General features: G+C 36.0%; 1 protein-coding gene and 1 non-coding gene across 2 annotated transcripts in view; both read right to left on the reverse strand.

Moving 5' to 3' along the window:
* GRIK2 (glutamate ionotropic receptor kainate type subunit 2) overlaps window positions 1-25,488 on the reverse strand; it is a 1,100,253-nt gene that overhangs the window by 928,219 nt on the left and 146,546 nt on the right. The window lies entirely within an intron of this gene.
* LOC116634810 lies at window positions 13,432-13,558 on the reverse strand. Its single transcript, XR_004300051.1, has one exon. It is a non-coding gene; the product is annotated as a small nucleolar RNA ACA64 (small nucleolar RNA).

Consider the following 25,488-nt stretch of genomic DNA (forward strand, 5'->3'; position numbering starts at 1 on the left):
GCTGTGACAACCAAAAATGTCTCCAGACATTGTTAAATGTCCTCAGCCATGGTGAAGAATATTTATTTGAGGAATTAGGCTGGCAAACTGGCTGATGTCAGAATTCCCAGCCCTAGTTTTCCAGGCTTTTTAAATATAAGCAGCCATAACATCTTGCAAAATGTCTGTCTGCTCTAGCAAATGCAGAATTGTCATCATGTTATTTTTCTAAAACACCACGTCAAAAAGAGCCATCTGTTAAAATGCTGCATTGTGCATCATCATTTTATCTATATAACATTTTGATGAATGCTTAATTTAAAAAAAGTTGTGGGGTGCCTGGGTGGCTCAGTTGGTTGAGCGACTGCCTTCGGCTCAGGTCATAATCCTGGAGTCCCAGGATCGAGTCCCACATCGGGCTCCCTGCTCAGCAGGGAGTCTGCTTCTCCCTCTAACCCTTCCCCTCTCATGTGCTCTCTCTCTCTCATTCTCTCTCTCAAATAAATAAATAAAATCTTTAAAAAATAAATAAATAAATAAAAAATAAAAAAAGTTGTAACTTACGAACAAATGAAAATGTCCTCTTTTTTAATGTTAACTGCAACAAATAGGTGTGTTATTGGGTAAATCACTTACTTAGAGCCTTAGTTCACACACACACACACACACACACACACACAATGAATCTGAGACCATAGGTCCAAGGTAATTTCTAGAGGTCCTCCCAACACTAAAAATCAATAAATATCATAAAAGCTGACTTCTATTTTTCATTCATGATATAAAACATTTTGCACATTAGGGCACCTGGGTGGCTCAGTCAGTTAAGTGTCTGCTTCAGTTCAGGTTAGGATCTCAGGGTCCTGGGATCAAGTCCCACATTAGGCTCTCTGCTCAGCGGGGAGTCAGCTTCTCTTTCTCCCTCTGTTAACTCTCCCTCTCTCTCTCTCTCTCAAATATATAAATAAAATCTGAAAAAATGTTTTAAACTAACTTTCTGGTTGTTGTAATAATTTCAACTAGAAAAATGCTATATTCAGACATGGGAACAAATTATATTCAAAAGAAACCAGGAGTTGTAACCTTTGTTATTCTTTGGAAGTCCAATGTAAAAACTAGGTAAATAAGCTCTGAGTTTATCAAAAACAATAACACAAATACACAACATGAGGAATAAGAAGATATAACTTCAGAAATAGAGGGTTTTTTAAAAATTATGAACAAATGCTATAGTAACATTAAAATAAGAGTTATTGGAGTGCCTGGGTGGCACAGTCAGTTAAGCATCCAACTTTTGGTTTCGGCTCAGATCACAACCTCAGGGTCATGAGATCCAGCATTGATTGGGGCTCTGCACTCAGCATGGAGTCTGCTTGAGTTTCTCTGTCCCTCTCCCTCAGCCCCTCCCCACCTCAAATAAATAAATAAATCTTTAAAAAAATAAAATAAGAATTATTGATGAAAATAACTTTCTAAAAAAGATGAAAGAAGGCACCTGGGTGGTTCAGTTGGCTAAGTGGCTGACTCTTGATTTCAGTTCCAGTTGTGATCTCAGGGCCCTGGGATCCAGCCCCACGTCAGGCTCCAGGATCAGCAGGGAGTCTGCTCCAGATTCTCTCTCTCCCTCTGCCCCTCCCCCGCTTGTGCACACATGTGCATGTGTGCACTCTCTCTCAAATAAATAAACAAATAAATAAATCTTTTTAAAAAAAGATGAAAGAAATTGAGTAAGTTGCCCAAAGAGAAAGTCAACATCAGTTTTATGGCAGAATGATTTCTTCAAAACACAGATCCATCCTATGCTATTTTAATGCTTCCAGTGTAAGGAAATCTTAAAAACTTGTTTTTAAAATCTATCATAATCCCGATACTAAAAGCAGACTAATATATGACCAAAAAAGAAAAATATATATTAAAATAAAAATCTTACTAACATGAATTCAAAAAATTAAAAAATCCTAAGCAAAAAGTAAATCATATCCTGTAATAAATTAAAGGAAATATCTCACAAAATTAAGTAGGATTCCATGCATCCAATAATTTATTCAACAATGTTGAATGTTTATTAAGCATTTATAATACAAATCATAATTCTCAGTACTTGGGATATATCAACAAACAAAACAAAGATCACTGCCTCATAGAAAGTACTTTATAGCAGGAAATAAAGACAATAAACAATTGGTAGCATAAATAAGTAAATTATACAGTAAGAGAGGGACAAATGAGATAGGAAAAGAAAAACTAGAGCAGGATAAGAGAATCAGGGATGATGAAAACGGAGTGGGCTGCATTTTTAAATAAGAAGGTCAGGAATAGATATCCATTGAGTTGATAGCATTTGAACAAAAACATAAAGATGTAGGAGTCAGGCTTATGGATACTTTGAGGAATAGCATTCTAGGCAAAGGATACAGCCAGATCAAAGGCCATTATGGCCATATTATGCCTGGCATGTTCAAAGAACAATAAAGATGCTAGTGAGGTGGGTTCTGAGTGATGTATGGGAGGAATAGGGATGGAGTCAGAGAAATAATGGCACCAGATCCTCTAGGGATACCTTTATTCTGAGGGAAATAGGGAGACATGGGGATTTTGAGCAGAGCAATAACATAGATGATCTACATTGTAAAATAATCACTCTAGCAGCGGTGCTGAGAGTAGACTGTAGTGGGAAAGGGTGGGATTAGGGGAGAATATTGTGTATTATAGGCAAGTGGATGGCTTAGACCAGTGTAGTATCTATGGAAGTAGTAAGAAGTTGCTGGTGTCTGGATATATTTTGAAAATACAGACATCAGGAATTCTGATATATTGGAGGGAGAGGAGGCAATGATGATTCCATAGTTTTTATCCCCAACATTTGTTAAGATGAAGTTGTCATCAGCTGTAACTGGGAAGGCTGTAAGTTGAGCAATGTTGAAGGAGAAAGATCAAGAAATGTTCTAATATATTGTATTTAAAAGGAATTCATATATCCAAAAGGAGACATCAAGTAGACAGCTAGATAAATATGCTTGGAGCTTTGGAAAGAGTCACAACAGAGATATAAATATATAAGTCTTCAGCATATAGATAGTAATTAAAGATATGAGACATGATCATTTCAAGGGTAGAAAGAAATCAAAGATTTCTTTGGGGCACTTGAACATTAAAAGATTAGAGAGAAGAAGCCAGCAAAGGAGACTGTGAGGGAGAGGGGAGAAAAGTAGCAAGAAAGCCAGAAGAGAATGGTGTTCTGGTAATGGTGTTCAAATATGCCCAAGTCCTGTGGAATGGATGGTTTAACATAATGAAATCTATTAATATAATCATATTAACATAATTATTTTGACATCCTTAGTAAAATACTAGTAAGTCAAAAAAGAAAAATTGTGTCATCATCTTAACAACTGCCAGAATGTTATTGATAAAACCAAAGGCTGTTTAGAAAGATATGTGATCAATAGCCAACATCATACAGAACAGTGAAATACTGAAGACATTCTCATTGAAGCCAGCCATAAGAATGTCATGCCTACAGGACTACCTTATTCATTGTGTTTCTGTGAACTCTCATGAATGAAATAAGATGTGCCCTTCTATAGGAAAAAAATAAGAAATAATGAATTATATATATTAGAATATAGGATACTATGGTTGTCTACTTAAAAATCTTTAGAAACTTCAACTCCAAAATCCTAATAATTAATGAAAAAATTAAGTGAGGATCCTAGTTACAAAGTAAATACAAAAAAAAAAATTCACTATAAGAAACAATAATTAGTCAAAATGTCTAGAGTTCCCATTTTCAGTAAGAGCAAAGAGATAAAATATCTAGTAGAAGTTAATATGATAAAAATATGGCTACTGGAAATATCAGTTATGAAGCATGAACTTCAGCCAAAAAGAATATGACACTAACCTGTGTCATACAAGAGATCAAGCATAATGGCCTGCTTTATTCTTCTTCTCAGTGTCTTTATAAACCCATAACTGGAGTCACCCACCTTTTTAACTTTCCCTTAGGCTACGGGACCAATTTTATTTCTAGCAGGTGACATTTTTGGTTATCTCCAGCCCAGGCAGTAGTCATTTCTCTGATTAAACTAGGTATATGTGATTGTCACAATTATTTCCCACAAGAATATACTGCTTTATAACAATAACCATGCATTTTCAAAGCCTCAAATTTTTTTACCCCTTGACTCTTTTCTATTTAGTGTATATTTGTTATTTTAGCTAGGATATCAACAGGAAATCTCTAGGGCCATTGAGATGATATGGAACTATTCATTTTGGTGCAATAAATATAAAATCATCCAATAAACTTTACATGATAACAGGTCAGATTTGGAAGAGTGAGCCTTAGAGAACATCAAAAGTTTTATCTCAGACCCAAATAGACATAGGAACCTCTGAAAATATTTCCCAGGAATTGTGATGGAGGTCTGTCAGAACACTGGATTCTGAGATCTCTTCCCCGTGAAGAATGTGTCATGGTCATGCATTAGATTTCAGAGAACAAACTTTGAGCATTCACGAGCAGAAGAGAAAACAGACAAAAAGGATTCACACACTGGCCACAATGGTTGGAGACCTTAATTCTAGATCTGCCTGTGGATTATCATACCTTACAGTTGTATAGTACCTTCAGAGAGAACCTTGATTTTCTTATCGGTCATGTAAAGCTGCACATAGGCAGAGTGAGTGCAACTATTCCTACTTGTTGTAGAAGAGGAAGCCTAGCTTTTTAGAGATTAAAAGACTTGCCCAAGGTCAAAAAGCCAGTGAGTAGCAAAGGCCAAGGTTGAAGCCTCCTGACACTAAATTCAGGATCTTACCACTACATCTGCAGACCCCTGGACCATCCAGTTCACCTCTCTATAATATACTATCACTAAAGTTCCAGTCCTTCTGGGTCTAAATTCTTTGTGCTTTACAGAAGTTAGAAAATAAGAGATTCAAAGTAAATTAAAAGTTATGTTATAAATGGAGATTTATACCCTATGTCTGCTCAGTGAATAAAAATGTCTTGAATTTTTTAGGTCTCCTATACATCCTTTCTTAATTTTTGGTATCACCAGCCTAAACCTGATCCTCTAATTGTAATTTTATGTTCCCAAAACCTAGCTGGTTTTACTGCAGGACTAATTGCATGGTATAGATGGTACCAATCATCACAACATTGTCTGCTCAAACACTTTGTGATGTTTCCCCACATGCTACCACTGAGCCACAAATGCTTCCTGTCTGTTTCACTACATCTGAATCGCATCACTCCTGTTTGGTGTTTTGAACGACCAACGCTTCCCATCTGCTTCACTACATCTCCACTGTTTGGTGTTCAAGTTCCCTGTGATCTGGCCCCATCCCATTTATCTGATCTTACTTCCCAACTGTACTGCCTTCAGTTATTAGACCAGTATCCTTGCCAACCAAAGAAGCCAGAGTTCATTTCTGCATTGATGTCTTTGGTCACATTGTTCCCTTACCTGGAACCATTTCCCTGGCATTCCACATACTTCAGTACTATGCCTTCTTAAAAACTGCTCACTTTCTGCTACCACCTCAAAAACTCTTCCTACTACAAAACAACTAAAACCTCTTTGGCCAGCTTCTCCTCTTAAAGTTTCAAAATGCCCAAAGAACTCATGGTCTTCTCCTTAAGGTCCTAATTATATTTACTACAAAGTAGATATTTTTCTATTTATGACTAAAGAGAATTATTTATGCTCATAGGTGTTCAAAGGTAAAGAAAGATCCAGTTCTTTTGTGTTCAATGTGCTACTATGTTATTACCAATCCTTGAACTCTCAATGAGACATTATTGAACATATTATAAACTATGCCCTCAAATTATTTTATAGAAATCCTATTATTTTATATTGCCTTGGATGAACTATCTTGGATTTCATTGAGAAATATTTCCTTAAGCTCAGTCCTTAAAAGAAAATTAAACAAGTTGATTAACCGAATTTTTCACACACTGCTATAATCTAATATATATAACTACTTAAAGATAAAACATCATTTTAGTATACATTATGATGTCAGTAGGAGACATATTAAGGTAACATAAAATTTATACAGAAAAATGTTAATAAGTAGAGATTCTTACATTCTTTAATATTGCTATATTATGGGCAAGATATTCAAAATATTCTAATATAGGAAATATACCTTATTGTTCTTAGAAAAACTTAACTTTATACTTTCCTGAAGGCTTACATCTGAGCAATTTACTTGAAAAAGAGTCAGTGGAATTTAATGAATATTCTTTCCTGAATAATTTTCCGCTGACTGCTATAATCATAGACTCTTTTCCTTTTAATTCTTTAAGTAGGGAAAAGATAGCTATACTACATACAAAACAAACCAAGGAAACTGTATATGTATGAAAAATATAGTTAATTGTTAAAATATATAAGCATAGTAATTACTGTGATGCATGATAGTTGGAGGAAAGGATGTGGTCCTTCCGGAAAAAGGACTGGCTTTGGACTTGTATAACCCAAGTTGTAGGATAGACCCTAACAACATAATACCTGTGTGAACTTCTTTGAAGAATCAGTTCTCACATCTAAAATAATTCCCATAAGACTTTCTATCACCTGACATGGTAAAAAGGTAGATACAAGTTTTACATGTAATATTGTATGTGAAAGCATTTTGTATGCTGTAAAGAACTATATAATTTTTCAAAAACTTTTCTTGTTTATTTATGATTATTTTAAAATTTTGTCAAAGAAAATAATAAATGCAAAACTTTACCAAAAAAGAAAAAATTCAAGTCATTAATAATTTTATCATACAAGAATAATCATTACTATTTCAGTGTGTAATTTGCTAGCTTTTCTTCTACGTGTATGTATGTACATATACATACAACTATCTTTTTAAATTCTGAATTATGTTATACTTACTGCTTTAAAAGCTACTTTTCTCAGGTAAAAAATAGAACATAAACTTAAGTCATCTTTAGGTATACAGGACAATGAGTTTACATAAATGTAAAAAAAGTTTTCTGCAATTGAAACCACCATTTTGGGACTCAGATAAATAAAACAAAAATAAAAAGTGTATAGTGAGGAGACAACTTGACATTGAAAATTTCTCTGGGAAACCTTGATTGTATAACACAAAAGACCTTCAAGATTAGAGTCTCACTGCTTTTCCAATGGGGGATACCCCAAACCCCCTCCCATTGGAAGCCCTATCTTTTCACAGGCAAGAGCAGCTCACACCTCAGATTTCATACTGGCATCAGTTGGGGGATGGGAACATATGGTGGGTGCTGTGATGCTATGACCAGACCCCCTCTACAGATCAGAGGCGCACAAGCCCCAGTTGCTGGACCTATCTGTTATTAATGGTGAGTAGCTGCCTGCTCACTCAGGATGCCCTTCGATGGGAACTTCGTCACCCAGAGGTGGCGCCCAGCGAATGACTGACTGATGCAGGGACCAAGGGTTGGCCTATTTCCTCAACTGGAAAGAATTCTAAAGGGCCTTTTTCACTTCCTTGTAAGGGTATCTCCAGAAAACCTTCCCCCATAAGTCAACTTTCTCCCAATATACTTGACTTTCCACCTCAGAATCTGTTTGCAGAGAGCCCATGACAACTCCCTTCCTAGCAAAATAAATAAATAAATAAATAAATAAATAAATAAATAAATAAAAGAAGGAGGAGGAGGGGAGGAGGAGGAAGAGGAGAAGATGAAGAAGAAGGAGGAGAAGAAAAGAGAAAAAACTGAAAAGGGCTTAGTTACAGAAAGGAAAAATTAATGTTATGGCAAGTAGGAGAAGGCTGGGATCCAGGCCCACTTTAAATAAAATACCATTGGTAGGTAACACTTTGCTAGTTACTGAAGATTTTAACATATATTATCTTATTTGATCCTCACAATAGCCCAGTAAGGTGTGTTTTATTATCTCCATTTTAAAACTTAAACATCTGAGAAAAGTAGACTGAATAGTATGATTTATGGAGAGATAGTCCTACTCAAAGATGACTCCTCTAACCTATCAACTCTGAAACTCTAGATTTATCAGATACCTATATAAGAGTTAAGGAAATTTCTATTAATTTCACTAGTGATCATTACATTGCTTTTCCCACAGCTTCAGAGATGTAGTTTTTATGGGAATTTTGGGAGAATGAAATGGTGGGGGAAGAGATCAGGAACAAAGATAATTGTAGAAGATAACCCTCTCTCCCCAACCCCCACATCCTATAGACAATACTCTACACCCCCTACATCTTCAGTCTCAACCTCCCACTATTCCCCATCTCACAGCATGCCCTTCTGTTCAATTTAAATTCCGTTCCTCAAACAGGCCCAGCTCCTCCACATTTTACACAGGAGTTTGATTTTCTGTGCCTGGGATGCATGTCATACCTCTTTGTGTGTGGAAAATTCCTATTTACCCTTCAGGATCTATTTTGAATTTATTGGAGTACTCCTTCCTAGATTCCCCAGATAGAGTTGATCTCTTATTTCACCACTCTACAGTCCTTATGCTCTCTCTCTGCTCCTTGTTCGTGCTCTGTTAGGGCTCTGAAAACATGGTTCTGTAATTATCTGCTTATATGTCTAAGCTTACCTTTAGGCTCTGAAGACAGAACTGCATCTGATTCATCTTTGAGTTCCCAGAGATATGTTCAGTTTCTGGTAGGTAGCAGGTTCTCAATAAATGGGACATGGAATGCCAAGTCAGAGAACAGCAGAAGATGCTTCTGTCCAAAGGACTATGGAAATTCCATCTTAAATGCCCATAGTTAGACAAGAGCGGTGACTAGTTTACAAGAAATTACTTCATATAAAAGTGATTGTTTAAAAAGTTTTACCATCAATTTGGCTATTTATGATTAAAATCAAAGCAAGAAGTTAGATAGTACAAAGTTCAAAATTGATTCCAGAGGAAAAAAAAAATGTTTGTGCTCAAAAGAAAGTAAAGAAAAATCAAATAGAAACTTTTAGGAAAGAGTTTTAATGGTTTTCTCTTAGAGTCAAAGAAAAAGAAAAAACAGTTATCATTAACTCTGAAGATAAAATTATGCTTTTGATAGCTTTTTGAAAGCATTTTAAAGTGTTTTATACTGCTAGATTGTACAGACACAAAGAAGAAGCCTCATATTTTAATATATAACACATATGTGCAATTTCTTGGAATATCTAAATAATATGTGCAATGTTTTTCTATTCAAATAAATCAACCTGTTCAGAAAAATACCAAGGAAACTCAACAGTTGCAAATTATTATTTTCTCTGTAATCTTGTTTTAAGTGTTGGTTGGATAATATTTTGTTTTATGAATATTTCAGTAATCAAATTATTGCTAATTATTCATATTAAAAACATAAAAGCTAAGTAAAATATGCATTTACTTCTATAAATTAATGGTTTCTAAGTAACATTTAATTTGAAGTTCTAAAATTAAATTACTTACAGAAGGAATATATTCAATAATTAAAAAAACATTTTAAAAGTAATTATATTACTCTAGTTCTCTTGAACATAACACTGACTTATTTCTATAATCTAAGATTTCTCGCTGTGTTTTATCTTTTGCCCTGTGCAATTTAAGACTGCCATTATCTATACATAAGCCAAACCAAAACTAATTTTCTGCACAACACTGCATAATGATTAAGGCATGGCAAGCAAAACTATTGACCTTAGAAATAGTACAGGAGACTGGTGTAAAACATGTTACCTATAACTCTTCATCTTAGCTACTGTTAACCTAACCCACTTTACCTAATCCCTCCCCCACTGAATCTGAAGAGCTTGGTATGAGTCTACCTCCAACATGCTACAGTTTTTAAGCTAAAAATCACAGTGACTCGTGAAAACTGATGATGGATCATGTACTAATGGATCACGTATTATTCCACTGACTGTGTAAAATGCAATTTATTTGTCTTTAGGACCTTATTCTAAAATTGTTCCAATATTGTTTTGGCAACAATATTAAGCCACTTGCATTTCAAGTATAAAAACTTGCCAAGTTCACCTTATTTTCTTCCTGATAACACTAAAGAACCATGCTACATCCGTACTATCTCAAAATTTATGGTCAAATGCTAAATGTGGTGTTGAATCTCCTCCAGATATGTTTTCCATCCTTCTCCACCATGCTCTGTAACCAGGAGGCTAACCTGTACACTTTGCCTTCTGGATTCTGCTTGGGTTTGACCAATGAAAGGCACCAGTAGCCATTCAAAAGGTAGAAGGAAAGAGATGGTGGTATTTATGCCCCTGGCTTCCTCTTTGCCAGATGCAGGCAGGCTAGCCAGGGCTACACGTCTATCTACACCCACAGCTCCGGCCTGGTCCTCTGGCCTGGTCCTTCAGCTACAGCTCTCTCAGGATTCTAGTAACCACTCCTTTCCCTTCCCAGTGTAGATCTCCTATAGATCTGCCATGGTGGTTAGCCTGGTTGATTTACCTTAATTCTGCCCACATCCTACAAATAGCCCATTCATTAACTGAGCCTAATTACCAGAGTAGAGTGTGCCGTTTGTTTCCTTCTAGAGCCTAAGTGATACAAGTAATAAAGCTGAATACTATTTCAGAAAAAAGAAACACTTTCTTCTTGCTAAACTGAGTTACCCCTTTTTTAAAATTTTATTTTATTATGTTATGTTAATCACCATACATTACATCATTAGTTTTTGATGTAGTGTTCCATGATTCATTGTTTGCGTATAACACCTAGTGCTCCATTCAGTACGTGCCCTCTTTAATACCCATCACCAGGCTAACCCATCCCCCCACCCCCTCCCCTCTAAAACCCTCAGTTTGTTTCTCAGAGTTCATAGTCTCTCATGGTTCATCTCCCCCTCCGATTTCCCCTCCTTCATTTTTCCCTTCCTATTATCTTCTTTTTTTTTTTAACATATAATGTATTATTTGTTTCAGAGGTACAGGTCTGTGATTCAACAGTCTTACACAATTCACAGCGCTCACCATAGCACATACCCTCCCCAATGTCTATCACCCAGCCACCCCATCCCTCCCACCCCCCACCACTCCAGTAACCCTCTTAATCTCAGGAAAGAAACTGAGAGTTACCCCTTTTTATATCATTTCAGTTTATTAGGGAAAAACACTTCTTTTGAGAAGAAACTATATTTCTCAAACATAAGGGACATAAATTCTATTTCTTTGACCCCCATCAAGCATCACAGTCCCCTGATTCCTAGAAATAGGTATAGTAATGTGCATTTATTAGGCAATCAGCAAATTGGTTTCAAACACTGAAATCTAACCTAAGTGATATCTGTAAGTGATTATTTAATGATAACAACTAACTCAGTAATATCACTGGGGACAAAAATAACTCATATAGAAAAAAAAATTGAATCATTAATCAAATAGAAAAGAGCATAGAGTAGTTTCAAACTCAAAAGTTTTGTTTTTTTTTAACTCAAAAGCTTTTGAAATTTCTAGGACCACCTTTGGGAATTGTCAATGAAACTGAATAAGGCAGCTGTATAGAAAAGAGATTACACCTTTTAATCAAATACAAGTCTAGTAACTGCATATATTTACTAACAGACAGAAAAATTTAATCTTTACTTGTTTAAGGTATAAATTAATTTTACATGTATTTTTAAGAAAATTTCTTAAGAAACATGTGGACCTAATTAAAACATAGACTTTCCATCTCCTGAATTTTCATTATCATTACAAAATTACACCTGGCCATCTTATAATATTTCAGTAATTGCTATAGATAAATTGGAAGGGAAAGGAATATATAAATAAGGCAAATAATGTTATTCTACAGCAGATTCAAATAAACACTGAACTGTTTTTCTTACTTATTCTTACCAACTAAGTTATAAAAACTTCTTTGCACAACTTAAAAATAGAAAATTTGTAGAAATTGAATCTTGCAGAAATTTATTTAACTTTTTATTATGTAAATCGAAGAAGCAGAGCACCCACAGCTTTGACAAATGAAGATTAAGTACACTATTTGTGTTGGTTAGTTTACTCTCTTTCAGAAACCACCATCCTACAAGAAGTGAGAAGTGCCCCATTCCAAGTCAAAAGACAAATCCTTTTAAGTCCAGAACAAGTTAATCTACCTGTCAGCAACCCTGTCTCACCGAGGAAACTAAGAAAGGGATCAGTACGCCTAGGTTATCAGGACATCCCAGACACTGAAGAGAAAGTCAAGGACATACACCATCTGAGACTATGGAGAAAATTTGTAACTTGCCCTGTGTGTAATCAGTTGTACTTAATTACTTTATGGCAAAATACTCCAGCCTCAGCACTTCAGAAACATGATACTCTAGCTTGTATTGTGCCATGAAAATCAAAAATAACAATCAAAATCTTCAGAATGATAAACATTGTCCATTTTGGAGTCACTAACAAAGTGCTTTTCCCTATAGATTCTAACTCATACAAAGACAAACAAAACAAAAATACCCACAATAATTTCCTAAATTAAAATAAAGTTATAATAATTCTCAGATTTTATAATATAAATTTTAAAGATAGATAATTATAATCAATACTGAAATTTGGGAATAGTTGGAATGGCATTTATTCTAAGATAATTTTTAAAATTCTAATTATGATGCATTATTCCTTTTTTCCCTCAATCTATGATCCTGAAAAGCAAAGTTCTTGGTTAATTTCCTTTCAGAAGTTTGAGAGTCAGCAAAATAGTTTTATGGTGACATTTTCAAATAATATTTATTTTTTGAATAGTTTTTAAATTTAAATTCATTTAAAATAAAATTTAAATACAGAAAAATATAAAGAAGAAAATAAAAATCATTTATAATAAACCAGCTAAAACCCGGTATTGTTTATTTGGGTTTTTTTAAAGATTTTATTTATTTATTTTAGACAGAGATTGACACAGAGAATGAGCGGGGGAGAGGGGCAGAGAGAGAAGCAGGCTCCCGGCTGAGCAGGGAGCCTGACACAGGGCTAGATCCCAGGATCCTGAGATCATGACCTGAGCCGAAGGCAGATGCTTAACAGACTGAGCCACCCAGTCACCCCAAAGACAGGTACTGCTTAAGTTCTGGTACTGGTTATGCCATTTGATTCCTACCTTATTATTAAACACCATATCATCAGTATTTTTCTATGGGTTAAATGTATCATAATTTAGCTATAGAAAGAACACCTTAATTTTAGCCATTCTGACTGGTGTGAGGTGGTATCTCAAATAACACCTTAATTTGAACACCTTTTTGATAAAATCTTTGCATTTTGAAAATCTCCTTAGGATTAAGTTATAATACTGAAAGAAAGAAAATTAACATTTTTTTCAGACCAACAGTTTTATTGAGGATTGAGAGCAGAGCTCCCCTTCCCTCTGCAGTCCTGGTGGCATGGGACTCACCATTGGATACTGATGTCCTGTCAGCAGAACACAGGGTCAGGGGTCAGAGGCCAGAGCATGTGTGGTGGGCACCAGGCCCATGAGTGGGCAAGCAGGTTGGGGCCTGGGTTTCACCTCCCCACACCCATGAGAGGGCAGTGAGCTGAGGCCCCCTGCGGCTCTGGGTGCCAAATCTCACCCATAGCCACAGCCAAAGCTGCAGGTGATTTTTAACCAATGCAGAAGAAAATTAACGTTTTTAAGATACTTGATATAAGTGGTAAATAATATTTTCAAAGAAATGCTCCTTGTTATTTAAACATATTATTGTTTCTGTGATTTTAGATTTCAAAATTCTTAGAAAAACAAATAAGGGGAGAGCCAAGATGGCAGTGTAGTAGGAGAACCCTAGGCTTGCCTCCTCCTCGAACACAGCTAGATGATTATCAAATCATTCTGAATACTCAAGAAATTGAACTGAGGGCTAATAGAACAAACTGCACAACCAGAGGGAAAGAGACCACTTTGAGGAAAGTAGGAAGTGCAGAGGAGTGGTTTGGCAGAGAAACCGGATCATGAGTGCTGCAGAGGGGAGGGAGCCCTGGTCCCAGAGAAAGGGGAGAGAGTGGAGATAAGCACAGGAGAACACTTCCCCAAAGCCATTGATCTGGGGAAACAAGAGGGGATGAATTTCATGAGTTTTTTCAACCAGCAGGGCTCAAAGACTGGAATTTCAGAGGTCCCAGGCTTGACTGTGATAGAGACCTGAGGATGCTGCCCTACTCCTTGAGCAGAGGCAGGCAAACAACCGCTGGGCAGACTGCATGATCTAAGGATCACCCAAGAGGTACGGGGGGAGAGACTGTTTGTACTTTTTGGAGCACATCTGTGAAAGGTGGCATTGCTTCTCTGGGGACAAAAGAACCAAGGGGGGCCATTTCCCTCCCCCGCCCCTCAGCATAGGCACAGAGACACCTGCTGAGGGCAGCTAACCAGGATACTGGCAATTTAGCCATATTGTTCCAAATCCAAAGCCCCTGCACTTTGGTGCAAATGCTCTTCTGGGACAAACTTGCATCAGTCTCAGTATCGGGAGACCTTTTCCGAGAGGACCAGTACAGGTCCCCGCCACACTAGTCCCTAAAGCTTGGAATTTTAAAAGGCAGCAGGCCTGGCTAGTGTAGAACCCCAAGGTGCAATGCACTGCTCTAGGCAGGCAAGCAACCCAGAGACTGACAGCGTGAAATCAGTGACACAGGAGGGGAAATTATTCGCTGCTCTGAAAGTGCTTCCATGAGAGCAGCAAGCGCAGACTCCCTTTTCCAGGGACAAAGGAGCTGGCCAGTGCCATTTCCCTGCCCTACCCGTCAGCATAAACTAACATCAGTAAACAGCACAGTGCCAACACTGGCTGCCTAACCTGCTTGCACCAAGACTCACCCCCCTGCATTCCCTTGGTACTGTTTTTCTAGGGCAAGTGTGCCTCATGATTACCACAGTAGGCCCTTCTCTGAGAAGAACAGTACAAATCCCTGTACGTACCATGTCTACTGACCATAGAGTTTTGCAGAGCTTTAGATCTAGTGGAAATAGCATCAGGTCTCTCTTAGCAAGCAGACCAGAGCACACCTAAGTTAAAACTCACCACACTCTGACCAAGGTCCAAACACTACCCACTGCAGGCAAGGAAAAACTCTCCAGAGGACTGACCTGGGGGATAGAGGAGCCATAACACAGCAGCAGGGTACACACAGCACACACCAGAGACATTTCCTGAAGTGCCAGGCCCTGGACATTATATGAACTCTTCTTCATAAAGCCATTACTCTCAGAAGCAGGAAACATATTAGGCTTTCCTAACACACAGAATAAGACAGAGACCCAGACAAAATGCAAGATGGAGGAATTCATTCCAAAAGAAAGAATAAGAAAAGGTCATGGCAAGGGATCTAATCAAAATAGATATAAGTAATATGTCTGATCCAGAATTCAAAGCAATAATCATAAAGCTGGGCTTGAAAAAAGCATAGAAAACATCAGGGAGATTTTTACCACAGAGACAAAGTAGATAAAAACCAATCAGGCTGAAATGAAAAATACAATAACCAAGATTCAAAACCAACTGGATGTAATGACCACAAGGATGGAAGAAGAAAAGGAATGAAAAAGTGATATAGAAGATAGAATTATGGAAAATAATAAAGCTGAACAAGAAGTAAAGAAAAATCTTGGATCATGGAAGTAAACAGGGAACTCAGTGACTCCAAGAGTAATAGCATTCACATTACAGGAGTCCCAGAAGAAGAATAGGAGAGAAAAGGGAGCAAAAAGTTTGTTTGAGGAAATTATAGCTGAAAACTTCCCTAAACTAGGGGAGGAAACAGATATCCAAATCCAGGAGGCACAGAGAACTCCCATCAAAGTCAACAAAAGCAGGCCAACACCAAGACCTATTATAGTGAAATTTGCAAAATACAGAGATAAAGAAAAAAAAAATCCTAAAAGCAGCAAGACAAGAGAAGTCCTTAAATGACTAGGGAAGACAAATAAGGTTAGCAGCGGCTCTATCCACAGAAACTTGACAAGCCAGAAAGAAGTGGCATGATATATTCAACATGCTGAATGGGAAAAAAATATGCAGCTAAGAATACTCCATCCAGCAAGGCTATCATTCAGAATAGAAGGAAAAATAAAGAGTTTCTCAGACAAACAAAAACTAAAGGAGTTCATGACCACTAAACCAGGTCTGCAAGAAATATTAAAGTGGGAAAGAAACACCAAAAGTGACAAAGACTAGAAGGGATCAGAGAAAATCTCCAGAAAAAATAACAAAACAAGTAATAAAATGGCACAAATACATATCTATCAACAATCACTCCAAATGTAAATGGATTAAATGCTCTGATCAAAAGACAAAGGGTATCAGAATGGATAGAAATATAAGACCCATCTATATGTTGCCTACAAGAGACTCATTTTAGACCCAAAGACACCTCCAGATTGAAAGTGAGGGGATGGAGAAAAATATACCATGCCAGTGGACATCAAAAGAAAGCTCAAGTAGCCCCATAGTTATATCAGACAAACTAGATTTTAAACCAAAGACTGTAACAAGAGATGAAGAAGGGCACTATATCATAATAAAGGGGTCTTTCCAATAGAAGATTTAACAATTGTAAATACTTATGCCCCCAACTTGGGAGCACCCAAATATATAAAACAATTAATAACAAACATAAAGGAATTCATTGATAATAATACAATAATAGTAGGGGACTTTAATACCCCACTTATAGCAAGGGACAGATCATGTAAGCAGAAAATCAACAAGGAAACAAGGGCTTTGAATGACACTCTGGACCAGATGGATTTAACAGATATCTTCAGAACATTTCATCCTAAAGCAGCAGAATACACATTCTTTCGAACACACATGGGACATTCTCCAGAATAGATCATGTACTAGCTCACGAATCAGACCTCAACAAGTACAGAAAGGTTGAGATCATACCATGCATATTTTCAGATCACAGTGCTATGAAACTCGAAGTCAACCACAAGAAAATATCTGGAAAGACCACAAATATATAGAGGTTAAAGAACATCCTACTAAAGAATGAAAGGGTCACCAGGAAATTATAGAGGAAATAAAAAAATACATAGAAACTAATGAAATTGAAAACACGATAGTCCAAAACCTTTGGGATGCAGCAAAAGTGGTCATAAGAGGGAAGTATATAGCAATACAGACATATGTCAAGAAGCAAGAAAAATCTCAAATAAGCAACTTAACCTTACACCTAAAGGAGCTAGAAAAAGAACAACAAATGAAGCCTAAAGGCAGCAGAAGAAGGAAAATAATAAAGATTAGAGCAGAAATAAATGATACAGAAACAAACAAAAAAAAACAGTAGAACAGATCAATGAAACCAGGAGCTGGTTTTCTGACAAAATTAAAGTGATAAACCCCTAGCCAGACTTATCAAAAAGAAAAGAAAAAGGACCTAAATAAATAAAATAACAAATGAGAGAGCAGAAATAACAACCAATACCACAGAAATACAAGCATTATAAAAGAATATTATGAAAAATTATATGCCAACAAATAAGATAATTTGAAAGAAATGGATAAATTCCTAGGAACATATAAACTACCAAAACTGAAACAAGAAGAAATAGAAAACTTGGACAGACCCATAACCAGCAAAGAAATTGAATCAGTAATAAAAAAATCTCCCAACAAACAAAAGTCCAGGGCCAGATGGCTTCACAGGGGAATTCTTCCAAACATTTAAAGAAGAGTTAATATCTATTCTTCTCAAACTATTCCAAAAAATAGAAATGGAAGGAAAACTTCCAAACTCATTCTATGAACTCAGCATTACCCTGATTCCAAAACCAGACAAAGACTCCACTAAAAAAGAGAACTTAGAGACCAATAACCCTGATAAACATGGATGCAAAGATTCTCAACAAAATGCTAGAAAATTGAATCCAACAGTACATTAAAAGAATTATTCACCATGATCAAGTGGGATTTAAGGGTGGTTCGATAATCGCAAATCAATCAATGTGATATACCACATTAATAAAGAATCATATGATCCCCTCAAAAGATGCAGAAAAAGCATTTAACAAAGTACAAAATCCTTTCTTGATGAAAACCCTCAACAAAGTAGGGAAACAGAGGACATACCTCAATGTACTAAAGGTCATATACAAAAGACCTACAGCTAATATCCTCAATGAGGAAAAACTGAGAGCTTTCCCTCTATGGTCAGGAACAAGACAGGGATGTCCACTCTCACCTCTGTTATTTAACTAGTACTGGAAATCCTAGCCTCAGCAATCAGACAACAAAAAGAAATAAAAGGCATCCAAATTGGCAAGGAAGAAGTCAAACTTTCACTATTTGCAGACAACATGATATTCTATATAAAAAACCCAAAAAGCTCCACCAAAAAATTTCTAGAACTGACACACAAATTCAGTAAAGTCACAAGATATACAAATAAATGTGCAAAAATCTGTTTCATTTCTATACACCAATAATGAAGCAGCAGAAAGAAAATTAAAGGAATCAATCCCATTTACTAGTGCACCCAAAACAATAAGATACCTAGGAGTAAACCTAACCAAAGAGGCAAAAGATCTGTATTCTGAAAATTATAAGACACTGATGAAAGAAATTGAAGAAGACACAAAGAAATGGAAAAACATCCCATGCTCATGGATTGTGAGAAAAATATTATTAAAATGTCTATACTACCCAAGCTATCTATACATTCACTATAATCCCTATCAAAATACCACCAGCATTTTTCACAGAACTAGAAAAAACAACCCTAAAATTTGTATGGAACCACAAAAGATCCCAAATAGCCAAAGCAATCTTGAAAAAGAAAAGCAAAGCTGGAGGCATCAAAATTCTGGGCTTCAAGTTATATTACAACTTGAAGGCTGTAGCCATCAAGACAGCATGGTACTGGCACAAAAACAGACACATAGATCAGTGGAACAGAATAGAAAACCCAGAAATGGACCCACAACTGTATGGTCAACTAATCTTTGACAAATCAAGAAAGAATACCCAATGGAAAAAAGTCTCGTCAACAAATGGTGTTGGAAAACCTGGACAGTCACATGCAGAAGAATGAAACTGGACCACATTCTTACACCATACACAAAAATAAATTCAAAATAGATGAAAGACCTAAATGTGAGACAAGAAACCATCAAAATCCTAGGGGAGAACACAGGCAATGACCTCTTTGACATCGACTATAGCAACTTTTTACTAGACATATCTCCAGAGGCAAGGAAAACAAAAGCAAAAATAAACTATTGGGACTTCATCAAGATAAAAAGCTTCTGCACAGCAAAGGAAAAATAAAACTAAAAGACAACCTTCGGAATGGGAGAAGATACTTGCAAATGACATATCGAATAAAAGGTTAGTATCCAAAATATATAAAGACCTTATAAAACTCAATACCCTAAAAACAAATAATGCAGTTTAAAAATGGGCAGAAGACATGAATAGATATTTTTCCAAAGAAGACACTAGAAGATGGCTAACAGACACATGAAAAGATGCTCAACATCACTCAACTTCAGGGAACTACAAGTCAAAACTACAATGAACTATCACCTCACACCTGTCAGAATGGCTAAAATTAATTAATTAATTTCAAAACAATGTTCTTTACTGATCTGGGAATGGCAATCCTCTGAGAAGTCTGAAACCATGGTAACCTCACATAAAGTATCATTATACCTCAAACTCAAGTATCTTCACCATCTTCTCCCCAAAAGCCTTTCTTTGACTGTATCCCCATCTTTAAAAATATCATTTTCATTATTCCAGTTATCCTGCCTTTCAACCTCATTGATTCTTATTGCCCTGTTATATCCAACCTCCAAAGTCCTGATAAGTCTGCATCCTGTGTGTACTCTCCCCAGTCCAATTCATATTACTACAAGACTTATCTCTCTTTAAAAATAAACGCATACATACATACATACATACATAAGTACATACAAATTGAAAGCACAGTAAGATATCAGTATAGACACCCTGAAAAAAACAAATTATACCAAGTGTATATGGATCAAGGATGTGGAGAAGTCAAAACTCTCATACAATGTTGGTGGAAGTATACACTGATACAATTTATTTGGAAGTCAGTTTGCAGTATACACTAAAAGTTTAATATGTGCACACCCAACAACTTCACTCCTAAGAATATCCCCAAAGGGCAGGGAATGTTTTCACAAATGTCACATTCTTTGTTCTCTAACAGATTTAAAAAAAAAGTCACTTTTAACCAGACTACCAAAAGAACAAAGAAACAGACTTTTTATTTTTTCAACATACTCATGACTATAATATAATCAATAAAATATTACAGTTAGATTCAACTCAAACTGCATCAAATATGCAAAAATTATATATTCAATTTATTTTAGCAATAAAGGCATTAAATAATAATTGTCTATTTTACCTCCCTTCTGCACTTCCTGCTGGTTTTCTGACAACCACTTAAGCCATTATGACTACATTCTTTGTGTTCACCCATTCTTTTATTTTTTTATTAACACCTATGTATTATTTGTTTCAGAGGTACAGGTCTGTGATTCATCAGTCTTACACAATTCACAGCGCTCACCATAGCACATACCCTCCCCAAGGTCCATCACCCAGCCACCCCATCCCTCCCACCCCCCCACCACTCCAGGAACCCTCAGTTTGTTTCCTTAGATTAAGAGTCTCTTATGGTTTGTCTCCCTCTCTGGTTTCGTCTTATTTCATTTTTCCCTCCCTTCCCCCATGATCCTCTGTCTTGTTATTTTCTTTCTTTTGTCAATTTTTTTTTTCTGTCTCAACTTCCTCATCTATTTACCAGTTGTTTTGTATAGTTTCCATATACACCATCACAGTCTATTTGTACATTAAGGTAGAATACAAATAAAGTTAAAGTAGCTTTTTATTTTTGTTGGAAATTTTTTAAATAATTTAAAAGGTAAGGTCAGATTCAGAGAAAAACTAATAAATGCTATACTCTAGGCAAAAATTTTACTTTTATTCTGAATGGATTAAAACAACTTGTTTTTTGTGGATTTTTTAAAATAAGAATCAGTATTTGTCATCATTTTGAGTGTTGTAGCTTCTACTTTATTCATATGAGTATAAGAATTATTCATATGAGATCTTTCATCATTTAGTCTGGATTCTAATCCTCATAAAGTAAGGTGAATAAATATATAGGAGATTGGTGCCCCAGAGGCAAATGCCTATGAATAACCTACTTATTTGTCCTTTTTATTTTTAATGTGAAGCACAAAGCATCTTTCAAAGCTGGAATACAATATCAAATAACTTTCACAGTCATAATATACTTACTCATTAGTTTGAACTGCTTGTGTTGAAAGTAAGTTGAACAATGTTACACATATCAATTTCCTTAATTGTGACAGGAAATCAAATAACATATGCTTTATTGTGGTGGGATAATCCAGGATAATTTTTTCTGTCAACACATCCACTGAAAAGAATGGATTTCAGTTATAGTACTTATTCTGGCTGCTTTTGTTTGTAATGAATCATTTTGAAAGTGTCATCACATTTTGTTCCGTCAGATAATTAATCTGTAGTTTTCCTTAATATTCATTGTAACTCTATGAGTCATGTTATAGCTAATAAAAGACACCCTGTAACAAAAAGCGTGGAATGTGTGAAGATATGTGGTGACTGTATGTTGAAGTTAAGGCCATACATTCAGCAGGTTTCCTTCATGTCTCCCCTGTACACCAGGGACCATGTTGGTGCTATGAGAGAAAAATGAAAGAGAAGCAACTGTCCCTATTCTTAAGGAGTCCACAGCCCAGGTAAAGAATAATCAATTACAAAACAATGATAAAGTTCTCTAAGGGTTACTTGTTGTGGTACCCCAGAGCAAAGACTGACGAACTTGGAGGATGTGAGAACTCACTGGATGTGAGTTGGGTTCTACGTGTGTTGGTCCTACAGGATTGACTCTGTTCTTTAGAATAGGTCCTCTCTTGGTAAGAAAGGAACAGAGATTCCAACCAAAAGAAAGGCAAGATGGACCCCCCAAAACATGGGATCTCCAGATAAAAAGGTTATTTTGTTTTGACAACAAATATCCCACAAAGGATTATACTCTTTTCAGTTTGTAAATCAAATAATGGCATCAGGGCACTCAGTAATTCTGCATTTATTCGGATTGGAGAAACATTCTGAAGGAATTTATCTCCTGCCAGAAAACTGAATTTATTATTAAAGCCATTAAGGCGAGGCATTTAAGCAGAACACTTCCAAAGTGTGTTTGTCAAGCACCCTGAGAGCTGCTAAAGGGCCTTTTTCTCTCTTTGAAGCAATCCAATTAAAGGCTACAGAGTTAGACCCTATAGAAGGAAAAAAATACTTCTTTTTGCTCCAATTTTTTTCCCCCTAGTATTTCAAGTCCATTTATGTCAGATGAAGTGTGGTCTTATCTCTTCAACTGTGTGATTTAGCTTGACCCAAGAGTGAGATGAGGGTGAATGAGAGTGAGGGGAAGAGAAGCTATCTCTAGTAACATTTTCATTCACTATTTTTTTTCTACTTAGGCTGATTTTTTTTTTTTTTTTAAGTAGCAGATGTTAGTAAGAGTAAGTTGTTAGTAATCTCCCATGGTTTGTGTTCAGATCTGGTTATCTTCAAATCCTCAGCATATCATGCCAGGTAATATCCCATCCACTGAGATTTCAGTAATGGCTGCAAAATGTGTATGCTAGTTAAGTTGCATATCATTAGTATAATATATGACTAGGTTATTTACCCAATACAGTGTACTCAGAAAGTTCCTTTATTTTTCTGAAATGTAATGTTATTTTGAAATTCTAAAAATCAGAATGTACTTGATGATAAATGTTTAATGAACAGCTTTTACTGTTCACATTTATGTTCACAAAGAGAATATCCCCAAATCTAATAAATTGTGTCCTCTTCTTGGGGATCCTTATATAGGAAATACTTATACACATGGGGTTGCTCAGACCAACAGATTAGCTGGCATCTGCCACAATACTATTTACTGATTGAAACTTGAAATGTTCCTACCTGTTTCTTCTGACCAGCTCCAGCATCTTCTTATAACACTGTGTCCTTCATTCAGTCTCACTGCTCTCTGTTCTGTCTCTTGAACACATGAAATAATTCCCACCTCAGAACACTTGTACTTGCTGTTTCCTCTTCTGGAATAATTTTCCATTAGATTGATCTCTCTTTCTCTCTCTCTCCCTCTCTCTCTCTGTGTATGTGTGTGTGTGGGGGGGGATGTGGGTGTTAAGCAGCTCCTCTTGGAACCCACTTGCCATACAGAATAAAGTATTCTAGTCAACAGCCCAAGCAAAGGTCTCAGCCAACAGCCAGCACCAACTGCCAGACATAAGAGCAAGCCTCCAGATGATTCTAGTTCCTAGCCTTTGAGCCACTCTAGCTGATACCAACTGAAGCAGAAATAAGCCACTCTGCAAATCCCTGCCCAAATGTCAGCAAAGTATACACTGTTCTTATTTTAAGCCATAAAGTTTTGGAGTAATTTGTTATACAGACATAGTAACTAAAACAGAGTTTTGGTACACACATTGTACAGTACATACACACACAATTATTAAACTGCACAAGAAATACATTATTGTTTTCATGCTTTCTAAAACAATGTTATTTTATCTGGTCAATACTCATATACTCATGTATCTTCCCTTTCCAGTTTTTTTCATTCTTTTTTGCAGCCCCATGCTTCCACCTGTGATCATTTCCTTTGCGTAAAGTATACCCTTGAGTATATATCTTTAGTTTGATTCTGCTGGTGACAATTTTTTAATTAATTAATTAATTAATTAATTAATTTGACGTAGTGTTCCATGATTCATTGTTTGCGTATAACACTCAGTGCTCCATTCAATACGTGCCCTCTTTAATACCCATCACCAGGCTAACCCATCCCCCCACCCCACTCCCCTCTAGAACCCTCAGTTTGTATCTCAGAGTCCATAGTCTCTCATGGTTCGTCTCCCCCTCTGATTTGTCACTCTGAGATAATTTTTTTTTTTACTTTTTATTTGAAGATGTCTTAATATTGCCTTAATTTTTGAAAGATATTTTCATTGAGTATAGAATTATGGATTCGAAGTTATTTTCCTTTGGCACTTTGAAGAGACAATTCCTTTGTCATTCTATTGCTCTGTAGAAGATAATATGCCTTTTTTTCTCTCACTGCTTATATATTGCTTCTTTGTTTTTGGTTTTCAGCAGTTTAATTATGCTGTCCCTATGTATGGTTTTCTTTGTATTCATCCTTCTTGGAATTAGTAGAGGCTTCCTAAATGTGCTTTAAATCTTTCTTAGCCATTATCTCTTTAAATGTAGTTTCTGCCATATCTTGTCTCTGCTCCTTCTGGGACTAAAATTTTATACATGTTGGAACTTTTCACCCTAAACCATATAACATGAATTTTTGTGTGTGTGTTTTCCATTCTTTTACCTCTCTGTGCTTCAGTCTGGATATTTTCTTCTGATCTATATTCCAGTTCACCAATTCTCTCTTCAGTTTTGATTAATCTGATGATAAACTATTTATTCAATTATTAATTTCAGTTGTCTTTCCAGTTCTAGAAATTCTATGTATTCTTTTTCTTATACTTTTCCTCTCTATCTAAATATCTTCATATTTAACTTATAAAGCATCTTAATCATATTTTAAATTCCAAGTTTGATAATTTCATAATCCCAGTATATGACTCTTCTGTATGTTCTATTGCTCAGATTTTTTTTTTCTCTTGGCTTTCATTCAGTTCTGATATTTTTATACATCCAGTTACTTTAGATTGAGTGCCAAATACTGTGAAAGCTCTAAATGATGTTATCTTCCACCAGAGAGGATTTACAATTGCTCTTGGCAGGCAACTAGGCTACGCAGAGATTACCATAATCTAATCAGGCATTGATCTAATTTAAAATTGGGCCTCCATTATTTTGAGGGGTAGTTTATTACTAATATACCTAGAGATTAGCCCTTTGGGGTTCCAACTAATAACTTCAGGTATTTACCAGGGCCTCTCCTCAGAAAGCTCCAGACTCTGGCAGCATCCAGAGACTGCTAAAATTTCAGCTCAGTTTGTCCTCTAAGCCAAGGTTTTAAGTTCAGTTTCTCAGTTGCCACTTTTGAATCAGCAAATGCCTCAAGGGGAAAACTGATGCCAAATGTTGGATTCATTTCTGTGTTTTTCCTCACACATCCTCACTGTCTTGATATCCCTCTGAAGCCATCAAATATATTGTTTTATTTATTCCAGCTTCATAGTTATTCCCAGTGGGAGGGTTGGTAAGAAACAAACTAAGTCTGCCATTACGGAAAACTGATCCCTGGTGGGCTTATTCTTAAGCATTAGATGACTGCAAAAATATTACTCTGTTCAGAGAGGCCTTGATTCACAATAGATTAGCCAACTCATCCTATTCCTTTTCCTTTACTTCCCTTCCTTTTCCTTCATATCTTATTTATTTATCAATATCTGCAATTATCCTGTTTTATTATTTGTGTATGTCTTAGTGATTTTTAATATTATTTCTCCCAACTAGAACATAAGTTTCATGATAATG

Source organism: Phoca vitulina, unplaced genomic scaffold (genome assembly GCF_004348235.1).
Source record: "Phoca vitulina isolate PV1807 unplaced genomic scaffold, GSC_HSeal_1.0 scaffold9, whole genome shotgun sequence".
In the NCBI taxonomy this organism is placed as follows: domain Eukaryota; kingdom Metazoa; phylum Chordata; class Mammalia; order Carnivora; family Phocidae; genus Phoca; species Phoca vitulina.